At 37.2% G+C, this 13,658-nt stretch overlaps 1 pseudogene; it reads right to left on the bottom strand.

Moving 5' to 3' along the window:
* Positions 1-10,373: 10,373 nt before the first annotated feature.
* On the bottom strand, positions 10,374-11,038 carry LOC115304881 (annotated as a pseudogene).
* Positions 11,039-13,658: the final 2,620 nt, after the last annotated feature.

The raw sequence follows: 13,658 nt of genomic DNA, 5'->3' as shown, positions 1-13,658 counted from the left end.
AAGTTGGTTTCCATATAACACCTAGTGTTCTTCTCCACAAGTGCCCCTCTCTATGACCATCACCCCCCCTCCCCCTTCCCCCCTCCCCCTTCAGCTCTCAGTTTGTGCTCAGCATTCAAAAGTCTTTCATGATTTGCCTCATTCCCTCTTCCCAACTCTTCCCCCGCCTTTCCCATTGCCATGGTCTCCTATTAGGTTTCTCCTGTTAGACCTATGAGTATAAACATATGGTATCTGTCCTTCTCTGCCTGACTTATTTCACTTAGCATGACTCCCTCTAGGTCCATCCATTTTTCTACAAATGGCCAGATTTCATTTTTTCTCATTGCCATGTAGTATTCCTTTGCGGATAGATAGATAGATAGATAGATAGATAGATAGATAGATATACCACGTCTTCTTGATCCATTCATCAGTTGATGGACATTTAGGCTCTTCCATGTTTTGAACATTGGGGTATATGTGGCCCTATGCATCAGCACTTCTGTATCCTGCAGGGAGCTGTACCGGCCTTGCTGGATGACACGGTCACAGTAAGGAAATAGTAGACGTAGCACAGCTCCTGCCACAGGGGCAGAAGCTGGCATCTCCCTCTGTAAACAATTGCTTATGTAAAATTAAGCCTGTTGCTATTGATTAGGCCTCACAATGTTTCAAATCAGACCGATATTCCCCAGAAACCTCCTGGGAGGAAACATATTCCCACCTCTATGAAGAGGAAGTTAAACAAGGTACTGCAGATGTTTGTCAAAAGGCTCTTCTATTGAGCTTCACAAATTTAAGACATGGAAATAAAGGGGGTTAAAGAACACAAAGAATGTTTACCCTGGACTGGAGATAGAAAGCCTAACTTAGGAAATAGAAACAAACAAGAGCCAGGCACAAGCTATTGCGCATACATATGCTAATTTGGTGCCCATTGTGAGGATAGGTAAGAGTAGTTACAACTTAAACTCTTGTGCAAAGGCCGGCTCCTTTAGGGCGCCTATGGCTCTTACACCTTCAACATCAAAGATCAAGGTTGACAAAAGGTTTACTCACTAACCATCACGAATGTATTCTTTCTCTTGTGAGCCAAATAGAATGTCTCCTAGCCCTGTCTATGACTGAATTTAGCATCATTGTTATAAAATGTGTTTGCTATCTGCTTCTCACTGAAAACATCCTGCTATCTTCTTAGTTGTAAGATTTACTACCAGTTCAAACAAATGTGTATGTTATCTGCTTTTCACTGAGAATAGCCTGTTATCCTATGATGTGTAAGTTACCTCACTGTAATTAGAATAGTTCTGAAGAAATGCCTCTGTAAAACCTGTTTCTGCACCCTTTTCAAAGCATCTTTATCACTGAGAATTATTTGTAAAAATTCCACCTTTTGATGTCATAAGTCTATAAATAAAGGCCCAAGACCTGGTGAGATAGGAGTTAATAAGGAGATACAGGAGATACGGGGGTAATAAAAAGATAAAACAAGACGATGTCAGGCTGGACCAATTAAGAAACTGTGTGAGTGTCTCTTCATTGCTCTCGTCCGCTGCTACCCCTTCAGGGAGCCCTGGACCCGCCTGAGCGGGCCTCCGGCAGTATCCCTTAGGTAAATCCCCAGCAGTGCTATTGCTGGGTCATAGGGAAGTTCTATTGATAGTTTTTTGAGGAACCTCCACACTGTTTTCCAGAGTGGCTGTATCAGTTTACATTCCCACCAACAGTGTAGGAGGGTGCCCATCTCTCCACATCCTCGCCAGCATCTGCAGTCTCTAGATTTGTTCATTTTAGCCACTCTGACCAGCATGAGGTGGTATTTCAAGGTGGTTTTGATTTGTGTTTCCCTGATGCTGAGTGACGCTGAGCATCATTTCATGTGCCTGTTGGCCATCTGGATGTCCTCTTTGGAGAAGTGTCTGTTCCAATCTTTTGCTCATTTCTTCACTGGATTATTCATTTTTTGGATACAGAGTTTGGTGAGTTCCTTGCAGATTTTGGATACTAGCCCTTTATCGGATATGCCATTTGCCACTATCTTTTCCCATTTTGTAGGTTGCCTATTAGTTTTTTTGATTGTTTCCTTTGCAGTGCAGAAGCTTTTTATCTTGATGAGGTCCCAGTAGTTCATTTTTGTTCCTGATTCCCTTGCCTTCGGGGATGTGTCAGGTAGGAAATTGCTGAGATTGAGGTAAAGAAGGCTATTACCTGCTTTCTCCTCTAGGATTTTGATGGTTTCCTGTCTCACATTCAGGTCCTTTATCCATTTTGAGGTTTTTTTTGTGAATGGTGTAAGAAAGTGGTCTAGTTTCATTCTTCTGCATGTTGCTGTCCAGCTTTCCCAGCACCATCTGCTAAAGAGGCCATCTTTTTTCCATTGGATACTCTTTCCTGCTTTGTCAAAGATTAATTGGCCATACACTTATGGGTCCAGTTCTGGGCTCTCTATTCTATTCCATTGGTCTGTGTGTCTGTTTTTGTGCCAATACCATACTGTCTTGATGAGGACAGCTTTGTAGTAGAGGCTAAGGTCTGGGATTGTGATGCCTCTCGTTTTGGTTTTCTTCTTCAATATTACTTTGGCTATTTGAGGTTTTTTGTGGTTCCATACGAATTTTAAGATAATTTGCTCTAGCTTTGAGAAGAATGCTGGTGCAATTTTGATGGGGATTGCACTGAATGTGTAGATTGCTTTGGGCAATAATGACATTTTCACAATGTTTATTCTTCTGATCCATGAACACAGAATGTTTTTCCATTTCTTTGTGTCTTCTTCAATTTCTTTCATGAGGTTTCTATAGTTTTCATCATATAGGTCTTTTACATCTTTGGTTAGGTTTATTCCTAGGTATTTTATGGCTTTTTGTGCAATTGTGAATGGGATTAGTTTCCTGATTTCTCTTTCTGTTGTTTTATTTTTGCTGTATAAAAATGCAACTGATTTCTGTATGTTGATTTTGTACCCTGTGACTTTGCTGATTTCAAGGATCAGTTCTAGAAGGCTTCTGGTAGAGTCTATCAGCTTTTCCATGTAGAGTATCATGTCATCTGCAAAAAGTGAAAGTTTGACTTCATCTTTGCCAATTCTGATGCCTCTTATTTCCTTTTGTTGTCTGATTGCTGATGCTAGGACTTCCAGCACTATGTTAAACAGCAGTGGTGAGAGTGGACACCCCTGTCGTGTTCCTGATCTCAGGGGGAAAGCTCTCAGTTTTTCCCCATTGAGGATGATATTAGCTGTGGGCTTTTCATACATTGCTTTAATAATGTTTAAGTAAGTTCCTTCTATTCCGACTGTTTCGAGGGTTTTTATTAAGAAGGGATGTTGTATTTTGTCAAATGCTTTTTCTGCATCTACCGACAGGATCATATGGTTTTTATCCTTTCTTTTGTTAACGTGATGTATCACATTGACGGACTTGCGAATACTGAACCAGCCCTGTAGCCCAGGAATGAATTCCACTTGGTCATGATGGATAATTTTTTTATATGCTGTTGAATTCGATTTGCCAGTATCTTGTTGAGTGTTTTTAATCCATATTCATTAAGGATATTGGCCTGTAGTTCTCTTTTTTTGTTGGGTCTCTGTCTGGTTTAGGAATCAGGGTGATATTTGCTTCGTAGAATGAGTCTGGAAGTCTTCCTTTCATTTCTAGTTTTTGGAATAACTTGAGAAGGATGGGTATTAACTCCACTTTAAATGTCTGGTAGAACTCCCCTAGGAATCCATTTGGCCCTGGGCTTTTATTCGTTGGGAGATTTTTGGTAGCTGATTCAATTTCTTCACTAGTTATTGGTCTGTTTAGATTTTCTATCTCTTCTTATTTGAGTTTTGGTAGTGTATGTGTATTTAGGAATTTGTCCATTTCTTCTAGATTGTCCAGTTTGTCAGCATATAATTTTTCATGGTAATCTTTGATGATTGCTTGTATTTTTGAGGGATCAGTTGTAATAGATCCATTTTCATTCATGATGTTGTCTATTTGGGTGTTCTCTCTTTTCTTTCTGAGAGCCTTGCTAGAGATTTATCAATTTTTCTTATTTTGTCAAGAAACCAACTCTTGGTTTCATTGATTTTTTTCAACTGCTTTTCTGGATTCTATATTGTTTATTTCTGCCCTGATCTTTATTATTTCTCTTCTTCTGCTGGTTTTGAGACGCCCTTGCTGCTTCCTTTCTAGTTTCCTTAGGTGCTCTGTTAGATTTTGAATTTACACTTTTTCTAGTTTGTTGAAAAAGGCCTGTAGTGCAATAAACTTTCCTCTTAGGACTGCCTTTGCTGCATCCCAGAATATTTGGATTGTTGTATTTTCATTTTCATTTGTTTCCATATATTTTTTAATTACTTCTCTAATTGCCTGATTCAACCAATCATTCTTCAGTAGGGTGGTTTTTAACCTCCACATTTTTTGGAGGTTTCCCAGACTTTTTCCTGTGGTTGATTTCAAGTTTTATAGCATTGTGATCTGAAAGGGTGCATGATATGATCTCCATTCATTTGTATCTATGGAAGGCTGTTTTATGACCCAGTATGTGATCTATCTTGGAGAATGTGCCATGTGCACTCAAGAAGAAAGTGAATTCCCTAGCTTCAGGATGCAGAGTTCTAAATATATCTATTAATTCCATCTGTTCCAGTGTGTCATTCAGGTTCATTTTTACTTTAGTGATTTTCTGTCTGATTGACCTATCCATTGTTGTAAATGGAGTATTAAAGTCCCCTGCAATTAACGCATTCTTATCAATGAGATTGTTTCTTCTTGCAATCAGTTGTTTTATGTATTTGGGTGCTCCCAAATTCGGCACATAGATGTTTATGATTGTTAACTCTTCCTGATGGAGAGACCCTGTAATTATTATATAATGTCCTTCTCCATCTTTTGTTATTGCCTTTACTTTAAAGTCCAGTTTGTCAGATATAAGTATGGCTACTCCAGCTTTCCTTTGGCGTCCAGTCGCATGGTAGATATTTCTCCATCCCCTTACTTTCAATGTGAAGGTGTCTTCAGGTCTAAGGTGAGTCTCTTATAGATAGCAAATAGATGGATTTTGTTTTTTTATCCATTCTGCTACCCTGTGTTGTTTGACTGGGGCCTTCAATCCATTTACATTCAGTGTTATTACTGAAAAATGTGGGTTTAGATCATTGTGTTCTCTGTAGAGTTCATGTTTGTATTGGTGTTTCTGGTGTCTTATATTCCTTGCTACATTTCTCTCATAGAGTCCCTCTTAAGATTTCTTGTAGAGCTGGTTTGGTGGTGATGAATTCTCTCAATTTTTGTTTTTTTGGGAACACCTTTATCTCTCCTGCTATTTTGAATGACAGGCTTGCTGCATAAAGGACTCTTTGTTGCATATTTTTCCTGTTCATCACATTGAAGATTTCCTACCATTCCTTCCTGGCCTGCCAAGTTTCATTAGATAGGTCTGTAACCACTCTGATAGGTTTCCCTTTGTATGTTAGGGCCCTTTTATCCCTAGCTTCTTTCAGAATTCTCTCTTTATCCTTATATTTTGCCAGTTTCACTATGATATGTCATGCTAAAGGTCGGTTTGTTATGTCTTAGGGGAGTTCGGTATGTCTCTTGAATTTCAATGTCTTTCTTTTTCCCCAGATTGGAGAAATGTTTATTTATAATTTGATCCAATACCCCTTCAGGATCTTTTTCTCTTTCTTTCTCTTCAGGAACTCCTATGATATGGATATTGTTCTGTTTGATTGTATCACTCATGTCTCAAATTCTCCTTTCCTGCTCCTGTATCAATTTCTCTTTCTTTTTCTTGGCTTCTTCTTTTGCTATAACTGTGTCTTCTAATTCACCTATTCTCCTCTCTGCTTCTTCAGTCTGTGCATTGGCAGCCTTCATTTTATTATGAACCTCATTGTCAGCCTTTTTTTTTTTTTAACTCTTCATAGCTATTTTAAAGGTTCCTAGTCTTTGCATCAATATCTTCTCTGACAACTTCTATGCTTTTTTTCAAGCCCAGGGATTAATTTTATGACAGTTTTTCTAAATTCTTGTTCAGTCATATTGCTTGTATCTGTTTTGAGCAGTTCTGTGGCTGTGATTTCTTCCTGGAATTTCTTTAGAGGAGAGTTCTTTCATTTCATCATTTTGGCTAGCTTTCTGTCTCTTATCAGTTTTAAAAGCTCGTTCTGCACTATACTATAGTACTACTATAGTGATACTATAGTATCACTCTATTAAAGGAGGCTCTTTGTCCAGGGCCTGTCATTTCAGGAGATGTTCTTTTAATGGTGTCTCTCAGTTTCTCTTGTTGTGCTCAGGCATCTATGAGGCTGTTATCAATAAGGGGTCAGTGCATGCACCTCTGCTCCTGGAGATCAGAAAGTTGTGGCTTTTAATTCTTCTCAGTTTGATGGTTGTGGGCATGCGGAGGTAACAGTGTTCCCTTCTTCTCTGCCATCTTGCCCCTCTCCTGACATGCATTTTATTAGTGACTGAGTATGTCACTTAGCTTTTCACATGCCTTCATTGTTGCTCCTTTTTGGTTAAGAATGCAACATTTAAAATATTTTCTGATATTAAAAATGTATTTTATTTTATATAGTGAAAAGGGGAGCGAGGGAGAGAGAGAAAAAGAGAGAGAGAGAATATATCTCACATGGAGCATAGATCCCAACATGGGGCTGGACCTCACAACCCTGGGATAATAACCTGAGTGGAAAATCAAGTATCTGACATTCAACTGTCTGAACTATCCTGGTGTCCCAATAACTTCCTATTTTTTAGAATAGAGAATGTAATGGCTACAATATGTTCCTAAAAAAAATTCAGATCTTTCTTTTTATAAGAAAACACACAAGTGCACACACATCCTGCTATTTTAAACTTACTTAAGATAGAATCTATATGATAGAATCTTATATAGCAGGATTTTTTAAATATTTGTTTATTTCTGAGAGGGAGAGAGTGAGTGAGAGAGCGAGCAGGGAGAGAGGCAGAGAGAGAGGGATACAGAAGATCCAAAGTGGGCTCTGCACTGAGAGTAGAGAGCTCAACAGGGGACTCAAATTCACAAATTGTGAGATCAGGACCTGAGCTAAAGTTGGACACTGAGCCACCCAGGTGCCCTATATAGCAGTTTTTTTTTTTTTAACTAAAAGCTTTGAGCATACCAACACAAATTATTCTGATAGTATACTAAGCAAATCAGATTTCCCTAGGAAGCAAACTATAAAATCTCTATAGAATTCTCATTCACCTGAAATGAGGATGGCTCCAAATAGTGGACTCTCACCTTTGGTACCTTTCTAGTTTCTATTTTAGCACCCTTATTCTACCTAGAATTTCTGTTTCAAACAACTGATAATTATGTGTCATCAGCTTAGTAGAAAAATATTCCATAACTCAGATTTCAATTAGTAAGGGTTTATAAGTAGAGTTTGCAGTAAAATGAAATAATCACTAAATGAATGATCTGGTCAAATAATTCATAAACACTTATTACATTTTTTTAAATGTTGGCTCTGAGATTATAAGCCCCTGGGAAATAAGGACACATACACCATGAATCCTGCCCTTAAGTGTGTAGGTGGAGAAAGAAATGAGAACAAATACTATATGGTAAGCATAAAAGGCATAGCCAAGGAAAAGGGTAGTTAATTATTATGGGAATGTTGCAGGGCGCCTGGGTGGTTCAGTCAGTTAAACATCAGGCTCTTGATTTTGGCTCAAGTCATGATCTCACAGTCGTGAGAGTGAGCTCCTCTTCAGGCTCTGCCCTGAGTGAGCTTAGAGCTTGCTTAGGATTCCCCCCTTCCCCTCCCCTGCACATGCATGCATGTTCTCTCTCTCTATCTCAAAATAAATAAACAGTTTTAAAAAAGCCAAAAAATATAATGAGGATGTTGAGAAGGTTCATCAGAGACTTCACAAATAATATCTAAACAACATTTTGAAAGATTTGGATAGGCTGAGTTTTTGTTTTTCCTCAAGTCTCTTCAGTGGTTTTTTTTTTTATTAACAAAAGGATGGCACAAAATGTTTTTGCAATATTTGATTGGAATATTATATTAGAAAATTTGTTTCTATATTATTGATATATATTCATTATCATTTATTTGAGTTCATGTGACATATGACATTCTAAAACAGGAATTAGCCTTAATTAGGTATTCTTTTGATATTGCTGTTGAACTCAACGAAATATCTCCAGATAACCTCTTAAGAAAAAGTAAATTTAATAGAAATGCTACAATAAGAGTGCATACTACCTTGATGAGTCTTAGCTGCATCTCTGAAGGGAGAGTAGGAAGAAGAGTATTTACACAATGTTGAGATCTGGACTCAGATTCTTTAAGAAAGAATCTTTTAAGATGGGTCTGGTTGGGATTGGGGAACGCCTGTGCTACAGTAGGCTTTATGAAAAATAGAAAAGCTAGGGGCACCTGAGTGGCTCAGTCGGTTAACTGTCTGACTCTTGATATTGGTTCGTGTTGTGATCTCACAGTCATGGGACTGAGCCCTGCATTGGGCTCCACACTCCGCTTGCAGTCTGTGTGGGATTCTGTCTCTCTCCCTCTCCCTCTGGCTTTCTCCTGCTTGTACTCTCTCTCTATCTCAAAATAAATACATTTTTTAAAAATATAAAAGTCTAAAAGAAAATGTCCAAACTCACCAAATCATAAGAAAATATTCAGTTTATTCAGGAATTTATAAGAACTTCCTGATGTACCAGAAACACAAATGACTTTCAATAATGTCCTGAAAATATCTTGTAATTTTTTATTAGAAACTGGTGAAATCTTTGACTAGCTGGCCTTAAGGAATTATTAATGATCAGTCTGTTTCAGGTTTGTATTTTTTTCTTTTGTCACCCAGGTGTTTCTTATTTTGTCCTGTTTATACCTTGCTGCTTTAGTTTCAACATGGTCTAGTTGACATAGTCAGTCCTTGAATAAGGACACATAATAATATTGCAGACAATTCTTAGGATGTAATTGCTTAAAGATAAAATTTTCTTTCTTTTTTCCTTTTTGTTTTTGCTTTCTAAACAGTAGAGTTTCGTACAAATGTAAAGTTATGTACCTTCAAGGCTATCACTCCAAAAGAGACACTTATTCAATTAAATAGCTTAAAAATTTTTTTAACAGTGTATAAATACATTCACAAAATAATATGTTGATTAAAAGACTCCAAAAAATTTACAGAAATAACAGAATTTATAGGCTTATCTACAACAGCTTGTAATTGTTACATATATTGTTTTAAGAAATACAAATTAATACAAATGCATGGTTTGCAATATCCCCACTATAGCAAGAAAAAATAGATTCATAAAATAAAAAGTCCTCTGGCATTTATTATGCCAAGTATTTAAATGATTATTCTAACTATGACATAAGTATAATATTCTTTCCCTGTTAAAAGATAGATTTCATTAGGCCAAGGACAACTGAAGAGCTTCCAGAAAGTTCCAAAGTAAGATCTGGTTATCCCTTTCAAAAAATAAATAAAACAGTAGCAATCTCTAGGTATCCCCTAAATATAAACTATGAAAATTCCAATCCAACTTAATTGGGCATTAAGTACATGACAACTACAAATAAAAATAAGCAAAATTTATAAACTAGTTAAGCACTGGCTGAAGTTGGGTTTTTACCTGCCCGTGAGTGTCTAAAATAAGAAGTTTCATCACAAAGAATATATTAAGTTGTAAAATTAACAATTTCTAACTTATACATAAACCACTTATGATTTATAACCACTTATCTATAAGCTCACTCTTACTATGGAGCAAAACTGTCTTCTGACAGTACAGAAATAATATGTATACACCTAGAGTTCTGAGAGAGACTAAGAACATTCTTCTATATTCTATGGATCAAAATGCAGAGCTCTCCACTACATATGTACATGAATGCACTTTCATTAGTTTGGGTCATAAGGGCATTACATGACTATATGCATACATGTATAAACATGAACCAATTTTGACAAGGTTTCTAGCAACACCATATGTTCAAGCTCCAATGCTAAAAAGAAAATAAAAACGTAATATGAAAACTACCTTTCCATTTTTTTTAAATGTTGATTTACTTCTGACAGAGAGACAGAGTGTGAGTGGGGGAAGGGCAGAGAGGAAGACACAGAATCCAAAGCAGGCTCCAGGCTCTGAGCTGTCAGCACAGAGCCCAATATGCAGCTCAAAAACCACAAGATCACAACCTGAGCCAAAGTCAGACACTTACCCGACTGAGCCACCCAGGCGCCCCACCTTTTTACTTTTTAAAGTAAAATTTTAAGTGGAAAAACAAACTCGCACTCCTCTTTGCAACATTTACTGAGTTCTAAGAGATTCAGAGTCAAGAATCTCTTCAGTTTTCCAGCAATGTAACAGAATACAGGAGCTTTCTCTCACTCTCTTCAGGAAGTCTGACCATCTCCAGTGTTTTGTGTTAAAAACTGCTTTCTGAGATAAGACGGTTAAATTTTTTCTGCTGCCCACTCTGCACCCAATGTGGCCATATAATACAGGTTGTAGCACCACGCCCATAACCACCACCAACCATTTCACTCTGAAGAAGAGTGCACTAAATGTGAATATCATCCACAGCACTTAAAGTTAGCTAAATAGCACTTAAAATACCTATTCAGGAGTATGCACTGCAATTAAGCTAGATTGGAAGGTTCTAAGTCCTAATCAAAAGTTTCTTGAGTCAACCTCTGAAACAGTTTCATTCTTTGAAGATGCCTTCCTGGTCTCCAACCCCCGATGGCTTTTTACATCTTCATCAATAATAATTCCATCAATGCGGACCAACCATGAGTTTACTGTGACATTCTTGACGGCCCAAAAATCACATGAAAACAAGAAGATAATTGTCACCATACAGGTGATAAGTGTGCTGCTGAACAGTTCATAGAAAAGGTAGATGACAGTTGCACTGACTTAAAAAAATAAATAAAAAATGATGTCACTGAATGTTTGATTTTGGATTTTTTTTTTTTTTTTTTTGGTCAGTTGTCTCCTCTTGTGCACCAAATAGGGAAACATCTTCTGCATCAGCATTACTGCCCTGGAGCAACATGGTAGCCTTTGGTAATCAAATTTTCAAAGTGGAGTCCTAACAATCTATATTTAAATGCATCCATTACTAATAAATGGCCAGATTTCTTACCTGGGTAGTATTACAGTTCTATTCCACTCAATATTTCTGGTTCTGTTGTCTTGTTTACGGAGGAAGGGATGGGTTTCATATTGTTATAGTGTTATAATTTATTGAAAGATATTTGAACATTCATAGTGTGATATATGAAGTATATTATCTATCTCTTTAAGTTAGCTAAATAGCATTTAAAATACCTATTCAGGAATATACACTGCAATTAAACTAGATTGGAAGGTTTTCATCCAGTGGTTCTCAACTTTATCTGTAAATTGGAATCACCTAGGGAGGTTTGAAAAACACTTATGATTACATACCACCTCCTAAAACTCTTATTTTATTGGTCTGGCATGTGGTCTGGTCACTGGGATTTAAAAACTCTCCAGAAGTGATTCTAACATGTCATCATGGTTGAGGACCACTGCTTTAATCAGACCCCAATATGCACAGGTTGCTAAGTTACAACTATTTTTACCTGATATCAGCTGTTGAGTATTTATAAATTAGCGTATAACTTTCTTTTGCAGTGATGAAACGAGTGGTATTCAAGACATGTCAGTGGACTAGGGATATACAGCCATCTCAGCCTTACTCAAACAGGAGCTAAGAATCAGGCCAGAGCTACCTGTACCCTGATTCTAAACTCCATCAAAATCCTGTCCCAAGATCTTTGGGAAGATCCTGTTACCTGATCCAACTAGAATAATAGCTGACTACTTCTGCCCGAGCCTATTTCTACCTAAATCTCTATGAAAAGTGCTTGTTATCAAAGGGCCAAAAAAGACCGAGAGCTGGGACTTCATTGGACGTACAGAACAGTCTGTATGATTGTACTCATGGCTGCTTGCTAATAAATGTTGGTATGTGTTAACCACGTTCAATCTAAGACCTGCTTTAATTACAATGTGCCTCCCAGAGGTGAGGTGGCTGGGGAAGGACACCCACAGATCTCACTTGTGACCATTGGAGATTACAGATATGTACTCCTGAAAACACCTAATGGCTGTAAACAAGCAAATTAATTTGGGGCAGTTTGTAATATGTGCACTCTTCTGATGGGAATATTTTCCAGGTCGACTTCCGCATACAATAGAATTCCTCGTAAGCAGTAGGGACATCATTCTACTGGAACTTCTCATGTAAGATATTAAAATCTACTTTGGCTGAGCTTTTGAAATACGTTATTTGGACTGTATTCTTATGCTACCCAATGATATGACAATTACTATGAAAAATGTCTTATAAATCTAACATCTAATCCTAGCCCTTCTATTTTGTTTACATGAGTTTATTAAAATATCATCTCCATAGAGTTAAATGCACATGTTTTAAAGGTACAGTTCAACCAGTATTGAAAAAAATGAATACATCTGTGTAACCCACACTCCTATCAAGATATAGACATTTCTATCACCCTGAGGGGATACTCGTTCCCTTTCTGTTTAGTAAGCCCCCTTCCCACAACACCAAGCAATTTGATTAGTTTTACCTAATATAGTGCTTTATTGCAGTGGAATCATATAACACACATTCTTTTGTGTCTGGTTCCTTCTCAACATGAGGGTTTTGCAATTCATCCCATGTTCTTTTTTATTGTTGAGAAATATACCATAGAATAAATACCACAGTTTATCTGTTCTCCTGCTGATGGACACTGAACTGTTTCCAGTTTTGGGCTACTATGACTAAAACTGATGTAAATATTCTTTATACAAGTTTTCCCGAGGACATATGTTTTCATTTCTCTTGAATAAATATCTATGAGTGGAATTGATGTGTCAGAGGGTGATGTGTGACTGTATCATTTAAACTTGCACTAGCAATGTATGGGAGTGCTGGTTGCTCCACATCCTCATCGATATTTGTATTCCTTCTTCATTTTAGCCATTTTAATGGGTGTGTAGTGGTTTGTCATTTGTCATTGTGGTTTTAATTTACATTTTCCTGATGACTACTAGTGATGAGCCCCTTTTTATGTGCTTTGGACATTTGCTTCTTTCATGAGATGACTTTTGCCTATTTTTAAATTGGTTTGTCTGCCATTTTGTTGTGAATTTTAAAAGTCATTTATGTATTTTTTTCAAGTTTTTCTTTAAATTCCAGTTAGTTAACATGCAGTATAATTTTAGTTTCAGGTGTAGAATTTAGTGATTCATCACTTCCGTGCAGTGCCCTCTTTAATCTTCATTACCCATTTCACCCATTCTCCTGCCCACCTCCCCTTTGGCAACCCTCAGTTTCTTCTCAGTAGTTAAGAGTCTGTTTTCTGTTTTGCCTCTTTTATTAATCTATTTTCTTAATATTTTTTTCATGGAAACGAGTTTTCAATTTTGTAACTAAGATTTAACAATTTTTTCTTTCATAGGTAGTGTTTTCTCTGGCTTATCTAAGAAATCTGCCTATCTCAAGGTTGAAAGATATCCTCCTATGTTTCTTCTAGAGTTCTTTTAAGAATTTAACTTTACTTATTTATTGAGAGAGAGAGAGAGAGAGAACACAAGTTGGGTGGGGAGAGAATCCCAAGCAGACTCTGCACCTCCAG

This window comes from Suricata suricatta, chromosome 10 (genome assembly GCF_006229205.1).
Source record: "Suricata suricatta isolate VVHF042 chromosome 10, meerkat_22Aug2017_6uvM2_HiC, whole genome shotgun sequence".
Taxonomy (NCBI): Eukaryota; Metazoa; Chordata; class Mammalia; order Carnivora; family Herpestidae; genus Suricata; species Suricata suricatta.
This window is presented reverse-complemented; position numbering and strand designations above follow the sequence as displayed.